This window comes from Pseudorasbora parva, chromosome 1 (genome assembly GCF_024679245.1).
Source record: "Pseudorasbora parva isolate DD20220531a chromosome 1, ASM2467924v1, whole genome shotgun sequence".
Classification (NCBI taxonomy): Eukaryota; Metazoa; Chordata; class Actinopteri; order Cypriniformes; family Gobionidae; genus Pseudorasbora; species Pseudorasbora parva.
The window spans coordinates 8,737,467-8,752,732 of record NC_090172.1 but is presented as its reverse complement, the minus strand read 5'-3'; the positions used below and the strand labels follow the sequence as shown (position 1 = coordinate 8,752,732).

The 15,266-nt window shown below is 38.3% G+C and overlaps 1 long non-coding RNA gene across 2 annotated transcripts in view; it reads left to right on the top strand.

Annotated features, from left to right (window-relative positions):
- Positions 1-14,094, top strand: part of LOC137082963 (uncharacterized) — a 96,784-nt gene extending 82,690 nt beyond the window's left edge. The window contains exons 3-7 of one of the 2 annotated variants that reach the window (XR_010906436.1): positions 9,270-9,319; positions 10,087-10,188; positions 11,287-12,130; positions 12,326-12,465; positions 13,284-14,094. This is a non-coding gene — a long non-coding RNA (uncharacterized lncRNA). Of the gene's footprint in view, positions 1-9,269; positions 9,320-10,086; positions 10,189-11,286; positions 12,466-13,283 lie in introns of both variants that reach the window. The other variant, XR_010906435.1, reaches the window with a different exon arrangement.
- Positions 14,095-15,266: the final 1,172 nt, after the last annotated feature.

The following is a 15,266-nucleotide window of genomic DNA, read 5'->3' as shown; positions in this document are numbered from 1 at the left end:
ACAAGTCTCAACACCAGGGGATCCCTTTAAAATGAACAGGAGGTTGATACACCATTCTTTACTAGAGAAACTACACTTTGACCTGATTTAACTGATACAACATTATCTACAACTGTAAAAAAAACTAAATATTATCGTTATTTTTTAATTTGTTTACTTTCTTACCTCAGAATTAGATTTTCTGCTAGCTTCAGATGAGATAGCAACACAGGCTGGAAAACCTCCATATGGGATCGTAAAGGAAGCCAGAGAAAACTGAAACTGTCATATTACTCCTATTTTATCTGTTATTCGTGGAATTGGTAGTGTTACAACTCTCCCTGTGTTACAACTATACCGGTCGGAAAATAATAAGTGATAATCTTCAGCATAATTAGTTGGAGTACAAACATCGCAGCTTTGTGGGGCTTTTCACATTACTCTGTTGTTAATTAAAGTAATTATTTAAATTGTATTACAACATAACCCATATTTCTACTTATATTTTGAAATTGATTCAGTGACAAAACAGATTTTGTGCATACCTGTAATAAGTTGTTTAGTGTTTGCTAAACTTGTTCACTGAATAGGTGGGAGAAGATTTTAGAAACCCATTTGGACTTATTACACTTATTACATAAGTATTCTTTAATAAAAAACAGACACGCAATGTCTTCCCCACGTGAGCTGGATATTCATTAAAATAAGGTTCATGCATTCACAATATTAGAATCTAAAGGAAGCTTATGCAGCGATGTGTTGGTCCACAACCAGGCACAGCTGAAGATCTTGCTATCTCTGGCACGTTTATTGCTGGGTAACGCAATCCATTTAGCTCCACAGAGGCCCATGTTATTTATGTTACATTTCTTGCATGAGTCGTTGGGCGAGGCTACAGAATCAGGTGTTGTTCTTCTTACGTATGTTAAGGCGGTGTTTCACCACACACTGACGACACAGGTTGGCATCTGAGATCGAGCATTTGCTGAGCAATAAAAGGTTTCTTTGACTAACAAGGAAGTTTTCAGTTCTGAAATATACAGGATATTTCGTTAACGCTTTAGATTATGGCTCAGAAAGTGCTGCATAATTAAAGCAAATTTACAGCATAACTTCTGGTAATTATAGTGCAACTATAAAGTAAGTACTTGTAGGTATAAGGGAACAATATGTAATATTTGGGGTATTAAGGGGTAACTATCAGGAAAATTAAAAAATGATTTATACTGTAAGTATTTTTTAATTAAGGTGTAAATATCTGAGTAGTTACAGGGTAAGTATGAATGTGTGGGCTGTAAATTAAAGTGTCTCTTGTTCCCCTCTTGTTTCATGTAGTTACAGTATAAGTACAATAAAAACACGTACACAATCAGATATCACTCAGAAATATTTATTTGAAAAACAAACTTAAGGACCCACTTTATATGTACTAACATTTTAATTAATCATTTGATACAATGCATGTATTGTGTACATACATGTTTTTACATTGTATTTACATTTTACATTTTCTGTGGTTACATTTGTAATTACATAGTCGGCACTTCCCTTACACCTAACCCTACCCTAACCCTGACCCATACCACCACACCTGAACCTAACCCTACCCTTAAACTGACCCATACCACCACACCTGTCCCTAACCCTACCCTTAAACTGACCCATATCACCACACCTGTCCCTAACTCTACCCTTAAAGTGACCCATACCACCACACCTGTCCCTAACCCTACCCTTAAACTGACCCATACCACCACACCTGTCCCTAACCCTACCCTTAAACTGACCCATACCACTACACCTGTCCCTAACCCTACCCTTAAACTGACCCATACCACCACACCTGTCCCTAACCCTACCCTTAAACTGACCCATATCAGTACATCTGTCCCTAACCCTACCCTTAAACTGACCCATACCACCACACCTGTCCCTAACCCTACCCTTAAACTGACCCATATCACTACATCTGTCCCTAACTCTACCCTTAAACTGACCCATACCACCACCTCTGTCCCTAACTCTACCCTTAAACTGACCCATACCACCACACCTGTCCCTAACTCTACCCTTAAACTGACCCATATCACCACACCTGTCCCTAATCCTACCCTTAAACTGACCCATATCACCACACCTGTCCCTAACCCTAACCTTAAACTGACCCATATCACCAGACCTGTCCCTAACCCTACCCTTAAACTGACCCATATCACCACACCTGTCCCTAACTCTACCCTTACACTGACCCATATCACCACACCTGTCCCTAACTCCACCCTTACACTGACCCATATCACCACACCTGTCCCTAACTCCACCCTTAAACTGACCCATATCACCACACCTGTCCCTAACTCTACCCTTACACTGACCCATATCACCACACCTGTCCCTAACTCCACCCTTAAACTGACCCATACCACCACACCTGTCCCTAAATCTACCCTTACACTGACCCATACCACCACACCTGTCCCTAACTCCATCCTTACACTGACCCATACCACCACACCACACCACACCTGTCCCTAACCCTACCCATAAACTGACCCATATCACCACACCTGTCCCTTACCCTACCCTTAAACTGACCCATACCACCACACCTGTCCCTAACTCTACCCTTAAACTGACCCATATCACCACACCTGTCCCTAACTCTACCCTTAAACTGACCCATATCACCACACCTGTCCCTAACCCTACCCTTAAACTGACCCATATCACCACACCTGTCCCTAACTCTACCCTTAAACTGACCCATATCACCACACCTGTCCATAACTCTACCCTTAAACTGACCCATATCACCACACCTGTCCCTAACCCTACCCTTAAACTGACCCATATCACCACACCTGTCCCTAACTCTACCCTTAAACTGACCCATACCACCACACCTGTCCCTAACCCTACCCTTAAACTGACCCATATCACCACACCTGTGCCTAACTCTACCCTTAAACTGACCCATATCACTACACCTGTCCCTAACTCTACCCTTAAACTGACCCATACCACCACACCTGTCCCTAACTCTACCCTTAAACTGACCCATACCACCACACCTGTCCCTAACCCTACCCTTACACTGACCCATATCACCACACCTGTCCCTAACTCTACCCTTAAACTGACCCACACCACCACACTTGTCTCTAACTCTACCCTTAAACTGACCCACACCACCACACCTGACCCTAACCCTACCCTTAAACTGACCCATATCACCACACCTGTCCCTAACTCTACCCTTAAACTGACCCATATCACCACCTCTGTGCTTAACCCTACCCTTAAACTGATCAATATCACCACACCTGTCCCTAACTCTACCATTAAACTGACCCATTTCACCACACCTGTCCCTAACTCTACCCTTAAACTGACCCATATCACCACACCTGTCCCTAACTCTACCCTTAAACTGACCCATTTCACCACACCTGTCCCTAACTCTACCCTTAAACTGACCCATATCATCACCACACCTGTCGCTAACTCCACCCTTACACTGACCCATACCACCACACCTGTCCCTAACTCTACCTGTATCCCACCTCAATATCAGCAAATGTGTGTTGCAGTACAATTTGAACACAAGAAGAAATATGTCATAAATCTGTTTTGTATTAAGTTGGGCCCAACTTTATATTAGGTGGCCTCAAGTACTTTGTACTTACATCACAAAATAAGTACGATGTACTTACTTTTTTTTTAAAATAAACTTTTAATTTCAAAAGAGAACATCCTGACAGAAAGAGCAAGTTTTGTCCCTTTTCTCTTTTTTGTTCCTCTTCTTTTTTTCATTATTTCCATTGATGGATCTTAAGAGGAATCCCGTGTCTTTTGAAATTTTGTATTATTATTTATTAGGCTAAAAGAAAAAGTAGTACACCAAGAAATGCTGTCATAATTTAGTAATTGTTTCATATGCGATCAGCTGTTACCAGCACGTGCATGAGACGCTTCAAGCTTTTATGACGTTATCATGCGCGTTTCATCTGAAACACACGCGAGAACTGGGGTCTCTTGTCTTTTAGTAAGTTCAAAAAATTTGAAAAATAAAGTAAATAGTAAAAAAAGAAAAAGAAAAATAGTAGCCTGACAAGCCAGACCCACATCAAGATGTTTGGTCTGGAAACTCACCATTGACAGGGCTCAATCCGAGGGGCGGGATAAACGGTTGTCCTTCAAACTCCCTCTGCACGCGATAGGATAGCGCTACACCAACCAGAGCAACGTGAAGCAGAGCTAGTTGACATATTAAATTTGTCTGAAATTTTGAATATTCCAAACTAATATGATTTCCGACCTGTAAGGTTGCCAGAATAATATTCTTACACGGTGTGTTAATAGGCCAGAGGAGAACTGGCACCCCGACTGAGTCTGGTTTCTCCCATGGTTTATTTTTCTCCATCATGCCCCGATGGAGTTTTGGTTCCTTGCCACTGTCGCCTTTGGCTTGGCTTGCTCAGTTGGGGACACTAAAAATATGATTAAAGTTATTCAATTTATTATACAAATAAAATGTATGAATTAGGTCTTATTTAATTCTATAAACTATAATACTGATCTGCCAACATTGTCGCTATATGATAAATTAAAATAAGCTGATAACATCACTTTTTTCTCCAGTACGACTGTACAGCCAAATCTAATTTTGTCGCATTATTATCCTGTTTGACACTGTGAAGCTGCTTTGACACAATCGTGATTGTAAAACCACTATATAAATAAAGTTGACTGATTGATTGATTGATATTAAAGTTTGGCCGTATCCGGTCGGCAAAACTCCGAACACATCTTCCCTTCTTAAGAATGACTTCAGTGCCGTTCTTCGTTCTTTTCTCAGAGAAAAGCTTAACTCCAAGTCTTCCAGAGTCGCGGTCAAAGCTGATTCGAAAGACCGCCATTCGCCAGTTTCTGTGTTTACTAGAAGCACGCAAACGCAACTCGGCCGTCACATTGTTAAGCCCCGCCCACCGACTCTATACACAATGTGATTGGCCTGACCAGAGTTTGGTTTTTACAGCTCAGAAGTGTATTGAGAATTGCTAGATGACACTCGCGGCAGATTAGATTTGCAGGACGCGTCTAGATTTCTAGGCTAGAAAATAGCACATTAGAAGAAAAAAAAACATTAAAAATCATTTTTGACCACCATACGAGGAGCACCAGACATTAAGGTGCACTTCTTTTTCACAAGGATAATTGCTGTTATTACAACTGGTTGCTGCTAGTGGCACAAATGTGAATTGATTCACTAACTTTATTATGTCTAATATTTGATTCTCCTGGACTGACGACCGCAGTGTTTATTTCTGGAAGATCTGTCATCTCCACTTGAGGTTGGATAGAGTTGCTGTTTTCAGGGCCTGTACTGTGACTGATCCCTGACACCCACATCTCTGTAAAGTTTTCAGCGCTGGTGTAATTCCCTGTAAAATGGCCTGTAATTCAGTGGCCTTTGGGGGCGCGGCGTCTCTGGGCGTGAAAATCAATAAGACGGTGGAGAAGTGTTCAGTGTGGCCTTTCTGTTGAGCCATGGTGAGGCAGCAGTTAGGCTAATTCTGTAATGGCGGTGTGGACAGGAGGATTGGGGATATCTAACTCTGGATCTGAGGCAGATCAATGTGTTACGGCAGAATCGTTTAACCTCTCTCTTATAACGCCCTGCTCCGGCTGCATTCCTGCACCCTGTCCAAAGACCTGCTGCACATCTGCTGGAAAGAAAGGACTTGGTTGTGTGGCACATGGGGATCACATGCTCACAACTCTAATTCCATGGACGTCTTTATGTTGCCCGGGAGGATGACACCTCCGTACTTTGAATTCGCTCGCCCCGAAGCAAAGCCATGTGTAATGAAGCATGCAGTACAACATATTTGGCCATGAATAATTATAATCTCAAGATGAAATGCTGGCTGACTGGCTTCAACATTCACGTGCTCTGCAATTTTTGATGTATATTACTGTATTGATGCAAGTGAATTTTCATCCTTTGAACTGAATCAGAACCCGCTACCCGTATGACGCAGTAGTCAGCAACACGAGAGACGAGAGCGAGGGAAAAAAGCCAGGGGCAAGCCAGTCTTAACCAGTGTCGAACAGAGAGGGAGATTTCATTGTGTCCATCTGGATTGACATCAACAGCAATCACTTGTTTCTGATTTATTAGATAGTCACGGAAATTAATTTCGCTCAGAAATGCATGGTTGGGAATTGGATGGAGAAACTGTGTGAGAGAATCCGCAATTGTTTTTCTCTCACTGTCCCTCCAGAGGTGAAGATAACCGCTGATCTCCACACTATAAATGAAAAACGTATTGTACACAGACAAAGGAAGGGTCGCTCCAACCAGGCTGTAATTAACTTTTCTATCTATCTCATCAATCCTGAGAGCAGCCCCGAACACACATTAACAACATCCCAAAACTGCCCCGAGCCTCCTACAATCCAGTCCTAATGTCTATCAGTTTATATCTGTATATATGTTTCTTTGAATCTTGTATTAATATATTAATTTGTTGTAGAACAGGCAATATGTACATCCCCATTTTAGCAAATACAAGTAAAAAAAGAAAAAGAAGAAGAAAGAAAAGTCATGCCCTCGACAATAATATTTTCATAGGTGCTTAATGTTATATAATACCACCATATGCACGGTTAATGAATGTAACTTTTTTGCACACTTTTAATAGAATGTTACTTCTTATGTATGTATGTAAGTATGTATGTTCTTTTTTTATTTGGTTATTTTAATTTTTTTATATATATATATATATATATATATATATATATATATATATATATATATATATATATATATATATATATATATATATATATATATATATATATATATATATATATATATATATATATATATATATATATATATATATATATATATATGTGTGTGTGTGTGTGTGTGTGTGTGTGTGTGTGTGTGTGTGTTTATTTGTATTGATTCATATTTGTTTATATTTATTTGACTTTAGTGTGTGCAAGTGTCTTGGGATTGATTGACACTAGAATATATTACACCTTTAGTTTTATAAATCCTAGAACTTCTAATTTGTCACATAATTAATATAATAATATTTTTTTTTTACATTTATTTTAATGTACCGTATGAATAATTTTCAGCATTTAGTTGAAGATGTTTTTGTCTCTCAAAAGCACTTTTTAATTGCTAAAACAATCCCTAGAATTCCTTCACAATTCAAGTCTTATTTTTAAAACATGAATATGTTAAAATAATCATATTTATAGTGTAAAATCCATATGTTAAAAATCAATCAATCAATCAATCGATCGATCAATCACTCACTCACTCACTCACTCACTCGATCGATCGATCGATCGATCGATCAATCAATCAATCAATCAATCAATCAATCAATCAATCAATCAATCAATCAATCAATCAATCAATCAATCAATCAATCAATCAATCAATCAATCGTAATTTTAGCTGGGGAGGTTATAGACTATATTTATTTTTAACATCAATGTTTTTTTTTTTGATTATTGGATGTCTTGATAATATCAATGAGTGTAAATCAAGGAGACAAACATTTAGAGTTTTGTGGAATCTGTGCCAACCAAACTTTGGTACTGAATGATGACCATATTCATACATTTATTTACATATTTACCTGTTCAAAAGCCCATGGTAGTTTTTATTTGTTTGCTTGTGTATGTATTATTCTTTTAATTGTTTAAATTGGTGTATGTTTGTGACTGTTTAGCATGTAAACACATTTTATAGATGTGTTTAATGGCTACAGCCAATGGGTGCTGTTGATTTTTTTCACAGGTAGACCTGACCTCATGAGCTGGAGGTCTGACGGGCTCATATTCACACGACTCCCCTCCCGCTCAGCACAGCTGTTTGATTGAATTTAAATAAGCAAATAGTACAATGAGCTTTCCTGACATTCCAGCAGCCTTACCGAGGAAACGGACAAACACACCTGCGCATGCGCAGCCGGGGACACACGCAAACAAACACAAACACACCACACCCTCTATTCCAACACACACTCATTCAATCGGATATTTGATTGTTTTGTCTCTCTCTCTCTCTCTCTCTCTCTCTCTCTCTCTCTCTCTCTCTCCTCTCTCTCTCTCTCTCTCTCTCTCTCTCTCTCTCTCTCTCTCTCTCTCTCTCTCTCTCTTCACTATCTCTTTCCATTTTCTCCCTCATCAGGGATGTTCCTCCATTTCCTCTGTAGAATGCAAATTGGTAGAAACACTGATCAGAACTTATTACAAAATGGAGCCTTGCTCAGAGGAAAAAAGAGGGGTGCGCGGTATAAGAGGAAGGTGGTGTTGGGGGAGCCTGCGGGAGGGGAATGACGCTTGGTGGCGGAGATGGGAAAATTAGATTTATTTTTTTCATGGGGTCTAGAGTGGGGGATGGTGAGGGGTTCAGTCATGCTGCCTTGCTGTATATATTTTATATTCATATTTCATATATATATATATATATATATATATATATATATATATATATATATATATATATATATATATATATATATATATATATATATATATATATATATATATATATATATATATATATATAATTTGTGAATAGCTTTAGCCCCGCTCAGCTCCCATTTTTGGCCGTGTCCTAGTCTGGCTCTATCTTCTTCGGCACCTCCTTGGGCACATTTTATTCGCTCTAGCCCAAGGTTATCCCGCGTCTGGACATCTAATCATCTAGGCTGGGTTCAGAAAGGGTGGGGAGGCTGTATCTTGTTGTGCCCCCTTCATCCTCACCTCCAAACACTGCCTGTCCTCTGTCATTATGCATTCAAGCCTTCGTCCGGACTCCCAGCACACCCCACTGTGATGAATGAGTCTGACCTTGGCAAATAGAGAGGTTGGAATACAATAATTTTTAGATTTTTTTCACAAAATTTCATTCTCTATTTTGACCCTCCATTGGATTGACGGATGACCAAGTATTTTCCCCGCACCTAATGTAGGCACGAATCTGAACGTTTTAGATTGATTCACGTAAAATGGAGGCGGCTGCCACATATGTGTGCCATTATGGGTAATTGAGGCAGTTATGTCTCTTGTCCCTCTGACCTAAATGGATCATTTTTTTGCACCTTGTCAAAAATAATAAAAAAGGAACATGTAGCGGAGGAATTCAGCTGCTCTGTTCTGTCTTTGTGGATTTTCTTCATCTTTCGACAATTTACTTTGCAATTAAGCTTTTTGAGAAGAAATACTTGCCTTAATAGGGCTGTGTTTCCTTGCAGGATGTGCAGGCAGACTGATGTACTGGTGTGATGTTGTACTAATGAACATGGTGAGTACACATCCTGTAACAGATGAAATTCAGAGAAAATAATCATTTGCTTCCTGTCTTACCACGATGATATATTTACTAATATTAAAATAAATAGGCCACACACACACACACACACACACACACACACACACACACACACACACACACACACACACACACACACACACACACACACACACACACACACACACACACACACACACACACACACACACACACACACACACACACACACACACACACACACACACACACACGTTTGTTTTTGTGACCTATGGGGACATTCCATAGGCGTAATGGTTTTTATACAGTACAAACTGTATTTTCTATCCCCTTAAACTGCCCCTGCCCCTAAACCTACCCATCACAGGAAACATTCTGCATTTTTACTTTCTAAAAAAAACTCATCCTGTATGATTTATAAGCCTTTTGAAAAGTGGGGACATGGCCAATGTCCTCATATTTCACCCTCTCCTTGTAATAACTATGTCATACCTATGTCATTATACACATTTGTGTCTTCATATGTCACAAAAACCTGCTGCCCCCCCCCCCCCACACACACACACACACACTTACACATTCACATGTATAGTATGCATGTATGTAGTGTGTGCGGTGTGCAAGCTCAAACATTAAAACCTGACCAGATCTTATTCAGTGTCCATATGTAATGAATTAATAGGACACAATTTAACTGAAGCAGCATAAACATAAAGCCTCTCATCCTGATGTGAGTCTTTGTGTTTGGCTGTATGATTCAGTTCCAGTGTTTTATCAGTAGATGGCATGCCCTGCTCAGCAATCCCTCCTGCTCCGGCTGGGATCTGTGCTTCCTCACCCCTGGCTTGTGACAACGTTTCTTGGTGAGGCCTCCCCAACCCTCAGCATCTTCTCCTTCTCCATCCATCTCTCTCTCTCTCTCTCTCTCTCTCTCTCTCTCTCTCTCTCTCTCTCTCTCTCTCTCTCTCTCTCTCTCTCTCTCTCTCTCTCTCTCTCTATCCAGGGGGCTCGGTCTGTGAGGTGGCAGTTCTAACAAGCTGCCGGGGACAGCACAGCTCAAATGAAGCAAATCAAAGAGAAAAGGGGGGAGAGTGGGATAGGTAGTGCAGCGAGTCCCCTGCAGTGAACAGCCATTCCACTGAATATGAAATGAATTTGTATGGCCTGACATGATAAGCCCAAGGATAACCCTCCACTCAGACTCCATGTTTATGTCCCGTTCTCGTCTAAACACAAGGCAAGAACAGACCACAATAAAACAGCTGTAGCTCTTCAGTATTTATCACAGTATGATGATTTAGTCCAATACATATTTCAAAAAAGTCTTAGAGGGTATTAAGGAGTATTTCTATCTATCTATCTATCTATCTATCTATCTATCTATCTATCTATCTATCTATCTATCTATCTATCTGTCTATCTGTCTATCTGTCTATCTGTCTTTCTGTCTGTCTGTCTGTCTGTCTGTCTGTCTGTCTGTCTGTCTGTCTGTCTGTCTGTCTGTCTATCTATCTATCTATCTATCTATCTATCTATCTATCTATCTATCTATCTATCTATCTATCTATCTATCTATCTATCTATCTATCTATCTATCGTTCTATCGTTCTATCTATCATTCTATCTATCGTTCTATCTATCGTTCTATATATCGTTCTATCATTCGTCTGTCTATCTATCGACTGTCTGTCTGTCTATGTTTTTTTTTTACTTTCATTGCACACATGCAAAATAGAAATAAGATTTGGAGTAAACTATGATTCTCAATATAAAAGTTTAAGTATAAAAATATTATAAGAACGCAAAGTTTACATCTACAATCAGATTTAATTGAAAATGTTTTTAAATGTATTCTGAATATTTGCATCATCATCATCATCATCGTCATCATCATCATCATCATCATCATCATCATCATCATCATCATCATCATCATCATCAATAATTAAAATATAAATTAGATTTTAATAAATTGTGTTAATGTGCATGTTACCAAATGAAGTATATCTATTTATATATCTGTTGTTTATTTCTTCTGCACTCATCTGTTATTTCTCTCCTTTTTACCCCAGAAGCGCACGCACACACACACACACACACACACACACACACACACACACACACACACACACACACACACACACACACACACACACACACACACACACACACACACACACACACACACACACACACACACACACACACACGTTTGTTTTTGTGACATATGGGGACATTCCATAGGCGTAATGGTTTTTATACTGTACAAACTGTATTTTCTATCCCCTTACACTGCCCCTGCCCCTAAACCTACCCATCACAGGAAACATTCTGCATTTTTACTTTCTAAAAAACCTCATCCTGTATGATTTATAAGCTTTTTGAAAACTGGGGACATGGCCAATGTCCTCATAAGTCACCCTCTCCTCGTAATACCTATGTCATACCTATGTTATTATACACATTTGTGTCTCTCCCCCCCCCCCCCCCCACACACACACACTTCTATATATACCATAGGCTTCACCCTATATCTGGCAGCTTTAATCTGTCACCATCTCAATGCACAATCACATTAGATACATACTGACCCACAAACAAGCGCGCGCACACACACACACACACACACACACACACACACACACACACACACACACACACACATTGAGATGCAGGGGCTTTGTGCAGCCCTTCAACCGAGAGACCAGGAGTCTGTGAAGGGAAAATAAAAGAAGGGTTATCATCTTCAGCCGCAAATGTGTCTGGTGTGAAGAGAAAGGCCGCTTTGATTGCCCGTCCAAGAGAGTGAGTGCAAAATATTGTAAATAATAATGTATGGTAATGCAGCTGTTTTATAGCCCTGTTTCGTCCCTATCTGTCCCATCTCGGCACTTCGAAAGCTCCCATTTACTCTCATCTCCACAATTTAGAGAATTCCTGCAAAGCCGGCACAAAAACGAGAGATGAGAAAGGCTTCTTTCTTCTATTCTCTCTCTCCAGAACAGTTTGTGTTTTTCAGCTCCACTGAACTTAAAGAATTGCAGAGTTAACATGGCTTCACCCCAGGCCCTCAGTCTATTCTGCAGGATGCTTTTACACTAGATGCCAGTTTGAGAAGAGTGCTGCATGCCTATTTCAAGGTAATATCACTACAGTCCTCTATCTCTCCCCCTATCGTGGAGGACACTATTACCTCTGCGGTTCATTTTTAATAAACCTTATTCTCTTTTCCGCAGCAATTTTTATCGGAGCGTGATGTTAAAATGTGGATTCATGCAGTTGTTTCCTTATGGTTTTTGTATGACCCTTGAAAATTATCGGTGTAACCTAATCATATCAAGTAATATATATATTTTTTTTAAATATAATGTTATTTAGATTTTACAATAAGGTTTTATGTATTAACATTAGTTAACTACATCAGTAAGCATGAACAGTAGTTCTACAGATTTATTAATCTTAGTTTAAATTTACTAATACATTTTTTTATTTGTTGAATTGAACAACATGAGCAATTATATTTTTTAAATAGAAATAACAAATATAATTGTAAATTTATTGCTCATTATTAGTTCATGTTAGTTTACTATAGCATTATTACATTACTATAACATTATGGGACCTTATTTTTCTTATTGTATAGAACAATATATTAGTAATTAACACATTATCAAAATCAAAAGTTTAATTGGTCAGTATAACTTGAGCTTACATGAAAATTGCATACATATAAATATTGTAACAAATATTTTGCTCATTCATTGTTAATTAATGCATTTTGGATTCATTGCAAAATGTTACCAGTTCCCCCTTACATTCAGTCACCTTTTCAGTAAAAATATTCAAACATGCTCTCAGTTATTGTATTAAGTTATTTTTTTGTATTTATTTGTTCATTGACCATATCTAAAATATGAATGTATTAACACATTTATAGTCTGGTTGTTTGGTTTCTTAGAAGCAGTTTTGGAGGAGCTTCACAGCTGTCAACTGGACCGATGATAGCGGGGATGAAGCGTTCTGACACACACGAGCAGGGCGCTCAGATGTTCACGCAGAATAAAGCCGGCGATGTCACCGCTGGGCCTTGTATTCCTTATCCTGAAAAGAATTGCTGTTTTTTTTTTTTTTGTCCTTCTTTAACATATAAACTATTCTTTGTGTTCAATGTACTGCATTTTTCTACATTTTTCTCTAACACGGCGATGCTTCTTCTTCCTTGCACTTGACTAACAGCGACTGTTTCCGTCAATGTCATACATGCAGAGAGGCTTTTTGAAAGTTTTCTTCTGTTCGACAATGTGTTCTCAGGTGCTTGTTATGGACAAGGCTGAATGTAGAATAGCTGAGATGGGGACATTGTGGCTTGTGTTGGTGCCGGACTGTAAGTCATTTCTAAATGCTTTTGTGAGCCCTGCTGGAGGTGTTTTTCGCTTTGGTTTTCCTGGTCGAGCACAATAGGAGTAATCTGGGCAGAGAGCTGCTTGCTCCCAATTGCTGAAAACCGACAAAAGGGGGCTTGGGTGGGGGTGGGGGGGATGTGGGGCAATTCTGAGTCCGACCTACCCCTACTCTCTAAAACCGCCCTTAAACAGGCAGCAGTGTGGAGCTCACTGAAACGCCGCTGACCAGTGTACATGACGTTTGCTTCTAACCCACATCCATTAGTTATTTAAAAAAAATCCCTATTTTATTTTAGAAAGTTGTTACAGGAGATACAGGAGGTGAAACTGTATTTATGAATGGAATCGATCACAAAATTTGCTGAAAGCATAAGGTCACTTCTAAGGTATTCTTGTATCGGTTTTGATTGTGAAAATTAAGTAAAATTGTAAAAAAATATTCAAATTAAGGTAATAATTATATTTGTATTTTTTTTTTCCTCAATAATCTTCACACTCAATAAGAATGAACTTAATTATTTTTAAAGGTATAAAACATTGTCATTTATGGATATAATAGATTTTTTTTAAATGCTTGTAAAAAAAAAAAAAGATCAAATGTCCTTTTTCTCTGAAATATAATATAATGTAAATCAAGGTGAAGCTGTTCGAAGCAGTCCGGTATGGATATCGAGAGGAAAGGGCTTTTTTATTTTCTTGACATGAGTATTTTGACCAAACCACTGAATCCGAGTCCGCAAAACGGAGTCCACAGCAGAATCCACGGTTAAAACTGTGGAGACTGGACCACCCCTCAATATTTCTAACATTTAATGCCATTTCAATTGAAAAGATACTATTTTGTGCCAGTTTTGAGGACGTATTGTTTGGGTAAGCATGAATATATATATATATATATATATATATATATATATATATATATATATATATATATATATATATATATATATATATATATATATATATATATATATATATATATATATATATATATATATATATATATATATATATATATATATATATATATATATATATATATATATATAAAATGCTTTTTAACCAATTTTTTTTTTTTTTTACATCAATTTTTATATCATGCTTTTAGCCTAATATTCACATAATCTGGCAGAATAAAAGATGATCTTTTATCAATCTTATATATATATATATATATATATAATCTGCTAAGATTATTTTGCTTACCCCATTGGCAGATTTTTGGGATTATTTTAAGCAAAAACTCTCTTAATTTTGAGTTATTTCTTGATTTTGCTTGTCTAGTAAATACTTCTTGTTTAAATAATTTTTAGATGTTTGGACTAGAAACAAAAGCATTTTTTGCCATATATATATATACCACTAGAGCAAAATCTCTTCAGCTCATCTTACATTGTTGCTGAGACCGAGAGATCACGAGGGACGGGGGGAGGGGGTTGCGTATGGCCAGTTGCCCCTTATTTATTTTTCATTTTTACTTGTGCCTGCCGATGTATCAGGACCGTCCATGTTCTGCCTCTTCTTTGAATAATAATCAG